This window comes from Orycteropus afer, unplaced genomic scaffold (genome assembly GCF_000298275.1).
Source record: "Orycteropus afer afer isolate SDZICR_OR568_19922 unplaced genomic scaffold, OryAfe1.0 scaffold00139, whole genome shotgun sequence".
Taxonomy (NCBI): domain Eukaryota; kingdom Metazoa; phylum Chordata; class Mammalia; order Tubulidentata; family Orycteropodidae; genus Orycteropus; species Orycteropus afer.
This window is the reverse complement of record NW_006921726.1, coordinates 209,811-214,839: the sequence shown is the minus strand read 5'-3', so window position 1 is coordinate 214,839 and position 5,029 is coordinate 209,811.

The window sequence follows — 5,029 nt, the reverse complement described above, 5'->3', positions numbered from 1 at the left end:
GGATTAATAAGGTCAGGGGACATGGGGAAAGCTGGTGCTTGTGAGGAGGTAGTAGTCAGTGATAGTAGGAGAGAGGCAGAGTGACTCTGAGCCCAAGTTAAAGTGGTCTTAATTTTTGTGAGGAAATCTCGTCTTAAAAGGGGGGTAGAGCAAATTGGTATAATGAGAAATGAGTGTGAGAGAATTTTGTTATCTATTAAACAGGTGATGGGGCCTGTCGTGGGGGGTTTGAGGGTTGCCCGTTAATTCCTATAACAGAGACTGAGGAAGGGAAACATGGTCCTGAGAAGGAGGGGAGTACAAAATAGGTAGCCCCCGTATCAATCAAAAAGGAGATTGGCTTACCCACTACTTTGATAGTGACCCTGGGCTCAGTGAGAGTGATCGGGTTGTTGAGTCTGGGCTCCTTCAGTCATCAGTGGCCAGGCCCAAGATTGTCGCCAGTGGGTTAGTGGATGGGATGGATGGCCCTCTGTGCTTTGACACAGAGGGACAGTCACTCTTCCAATGTCCTTTCAAACCACACGCTGGACATGGGCTGGGGGATGGTCAGGATTCAGCTGAGGGGGCCTGAGGGCAGGATTTGGCCCAGTGCCCTTCCTTACCGCACTTGAAGCAGGATCCGGGATTCACCGAGGAAGTAGGTCTTCTGTCACTATGTGCTGGCCTCAGGGCTGCTAGTAAGGCATTGGCCTGCAAGACGGCTTTTTGGTGGGTCCTGGCCTCCCTATCTGCTTTTGCTTTCTCCTCTCAGGTGTTAAAGACTTTAAAGGCCATATTTACTCAGTCTCCGATGGGAGCCCAGGGTCCCTCTTCAGCTTTCTCTAATTTCTTTCTAATGTTAGCAGCTGATTGGGTTATGAAATGAGTGGCCAGGACTGTGGTTCCAGCTGGAGAGGAGGGGTCCAGACAGGTAACTTGGGTGAGGGTTTCAGTTAACTGGTTCAGGAAGGTGGCTGAGTTTTTATTAGGAAGTTGGGCAATATTTTGGAGTTTGTCAAAATTAATTCTTTTATGAGAGATAGATTGCAGACCTCCCAGGAGGCATTGGAGTATTTTATTTCTGCAGGACCACCCGGTGTGTCCGGACTGGGTGTCTCGAGAGGAAAGGGTGGGAGAGGCAGAGGAGGAGGTGGTGTTTGGGGAGGTAGGTGAGATGGGAGGACAGGGAGTTGTAGGGGTAAGGGGAAGGGAGGACAGCGGCGCTATCTGAGGGGGAGAGGGTTGTGCTGCAGAGTAAGGGAGAGGTCTGGGGGGTGTGGAAAGGTTTTCTGGTGGGTCAGAAAAGGAGGAAGAGGAAATTGTTGGAGTGGTTTCAGAGGGGGAGAGAGGTTTGGGTTTGTGAGGTTTGGGGTTTTCGCAGGCAAGGAAGATTTGGGTGGTATTATATTTCATATATAATGAGGGTCAGGAGTGCAAACAAAAGAAGGTTTGGACATAGGGGACTTCCAGCCATTTGCCCGTGTGTTGGTAAAAATTGTCTAAGTCTGTAAGGATATTAAAATCAAAAGTCTCGTGCTCTGGGCAGCGAGAGCCACTGTCTAGTGTGTACTGGGGCCATGCTGTGGTGGAGTAAAAGATGAGGTGTTTGGGGTGGATGTCCTTGTCTAGTAGCAAGGTTTTAAGGTTTGTTAATAAACACCCCAGAGGGGTTGTTGGATTGATTTTGGAGTTTTGATTACCCATTGGTTCTGAGTTTTTCAGATAGGACTACCAGAACCCTATGGCAACAAGATAGGGCCACGAGAACCTTATGCCAGCCGGACTGTTTTGCATAGGTGGACGTCTCCGCCTGACGCTAGACAGTCGAATGAGGGGTACACCCTCAGGGGAGGTAAGATGTCAGGGTCCCCAAGCAACCAAACTCCCGGACCGTGAGGAGTTTCTGACATGGTACCACGATTTTTCTGGGGTTCCTGGAACCCTGTGCCAGTGATGCAGAAAACTCCGGAACAAAACTCAGACCTTTGGGCGAGTCAACTCTCTAATCACACAGGAGATATTAAAAGAGGAAAGTAATCACACTGGAGACATGTCCCAAGGATCAGTCAGATGTCCAGTTGTCCACTTCCCTCTTGGGGATTTAAGTGAGTCTTTGGGTAAGGTGTCTCCTATAAACCCCAGAGCAGAGGGCAGAGCCACACCGTTATGCCGATCCGACTTCACACAGAAATCAGCTGAGGGCTCACTCAGACTCAGTGACCTAGATCTTGCAGCATCACAGAAATATTCACACAACCTCTCAGTCAGACGCAGACAGATTGCAACAGAACCAATTCAAACCACTTGGTAGTAGACACTGGTTCATCGCCCAGAGCCAAAGAATTAAAATGGCCTAAAGGATGGAGGACAACAAAATACAAAATGTATGTCCTCCAGTGGGCATTGAGTGAAGGGTAAGATGTGACTTACCGGTGGTGGATGCAGGGGTCCCGGAACTCCCTGGTCCGGAAGGAAGAGGGAGAAGGGGAATAAGAATTCCCTAAAGTTCTACTTCTCTTCCCAGGTTTCGGCACCAAATGTAAGGTCACAGTAAGGAGAAGAGGATGCACAAAAGTGAGGTTAAAGAGAAGTTTTTATTCTGCACTTCTGGGTTAGGTTTATGGGTGCCCGAGAGGGGCCCAGGCGAGGTTCACGTGTCCCTGAGAGGGGCCCAAGAAGTTGCGCCACCTGGCTGGGGAGGGCAGGATTTATAGTCTTGTAGAGGACCTAAGTGGGGACACTAAGGAAATGGCAGGATCCAATTAGCTGTTGACAAGGGTCTGCACCTAATTAGCATGAGGGGGCTTCACAGGAGGAAGTTTATTATCACATGGGACTTTCCAGCCTGGGCAGGTTCTGCCACCTTGGTTGTCTTATCAGGCTGTCTCATCAGGGCCTGACACCTGGAGGAAGCTGCCAACTGAAATGTTGGTGGCTTGAGTTTACTCCGGCCTAACAGCCAGAGCAAGGGACTTTTGACTTTAATATCCTTACAGACTTAGACAATTTTTGCTAATGCAAAGGCAAATGGCCGGAAGTCCCCAATGTCCAAGCCTTCTTTTATTTGCACTCCCGACCCTCATTGTGCTCAAAATATAATACCACCCAAATTCTCCTTGCTCATGAAAACCCCAAACCTCACAAAGCTAAGCCTCTCTCCCCCTCTGAAACCACTCTGACAATTTCCTCTTCCTCCTTCTCTGACCTGTCTGAAAACTTTCCCCACCCCCCCAGACCTCTCCCTTACTCTGCAGCACAACCCCTCCCCCTCAAGCAGCACCTTCCTCCCTTCCCCTTACCCCTACAGCTCCCTGTCGTCCTGTCTCACCTACCTCCCCAAACACCACCTCCTCCTCTGCCTCTCCCACCCTTTCCTCTCCAGACACCCAGTCCAGGCACACTGGGCAGTCCCACAGAGATAAAAAGCTCGAATGCTTCCTGGCAGGTCTACAAGCTGTCTCTTATAAAACAATTAATTTTAACAAGCTCCAAAAGATTACCCAACTTCCTAATGAAAACCCAGCCACCTTCCTGAACCAATTAACCAAAGCCCTTACCCAATATACCTGTCTAGACTCCTCCTCTCTGCTGGGGCCATAGTCTTAGCCACTCGTTTCATAATCCAATCAGCTCTTGACATTAGAAAGAAACTTAAAAAAGCTGAAGAAGGACCCCAAACTCCCATCAGAGACTTAGTAAATATAGCCTTTAAAGTCTTTAACACCCTAGAGGAGAAAGGAGAGAAATGTACAGGAGATAGGAAGCTAGAACCCGCCAGAAGGCTGTCTTGCAGGCCAATGCCTTGCTAGCAGCCCTGAGGCCAGCACATAGTGACAGAAGACCTCCTCGACAGCTCCCCAATCCTGCCTCAAGTGCAGTAAGGAAGGGCACTGGGCCAGATCCTGCCCTCAGCCCCGACTGGCCCCTGGCCCATGTCCAGTGTGTGGTTTGAAAGGACACTGGAAGAGTGACTGTCCCACTGTGTCAAAGCATGGAGGGCCATCCTCCCCATCCACTAACCCGATGTCGACAATTTTGGGTCTCACCACTGACAACTGAAGGAGCCCGGAGTCAACAACCCTGATCACTCTCGCTGAGCCCAGAGTCACTACCAAGGTAGCGGGTAAGTCAATCTCCTTTTTGATTGATACGGTGGCTACCTATTCTGTACTCCCCTCCTTCTTGGGACCATGTTTCCCTTCCTCAGTCTCTGTTATGGGAATTAAAGGGCAACCCTCAAACCCCTCCACAACAGGCCTCATCACCTGTTTAATAGATAACAAAATTCTCTCACACTCATTTCTCGTTATACCAACCTGCCCTACCCCCCCTTTTGGGATGAGATTTCCTCACAAAAATTAAGACCACTTTAACTCGGACTGAGGACCACTCTGCCTCTGTCCTACTATCACTAATTACTACCTCCCCACAGAAACCAACTTTCCCCATTTCTCCTGACATTGTTAATCTATGCATATAGAATATCTCTTCCCCATCCATTACCTCTCATCACCCTCCTATTATAGAATGTTTAAAAAAAAACCTACACAGTTCTCATCCAAACCTCAATTTCCTATCTCCTGCACACACCGACACGGCCTAAAACCTCTTATACAGTGTTTTTAATCTAAAAGACTCTTAATCTCCACTCAATCCCCTTATAACACCCCTATCCTACCAGTGCAAGCAGAACAAATATTACAACAAATTCTATCCACAGACCCTCAGAAACACACACCAACCCCTTCCTTTTCCTAACTCCACTTCATACAAAAAAAATTATAACAAATATCTCCCATTGTTTCTTATATACTTCCCTAATTCATTATTAACTGCTGTTCCCATAAACATTACTTCTTTTTCATCCTCCACTTCCTACCAAAGACAACACAGCCTACACTTCCCTATTACCCTCATTAATTCCTCTTTACTACCTGTATACTTCCTCCCCAATTCTGCTCTTAACTGTACACACTATTTACCTATAAATGGTACCGTACACCCTAACAATAGTGGGTTAGATTGGGTTCTCTAGAGAAACACAAAA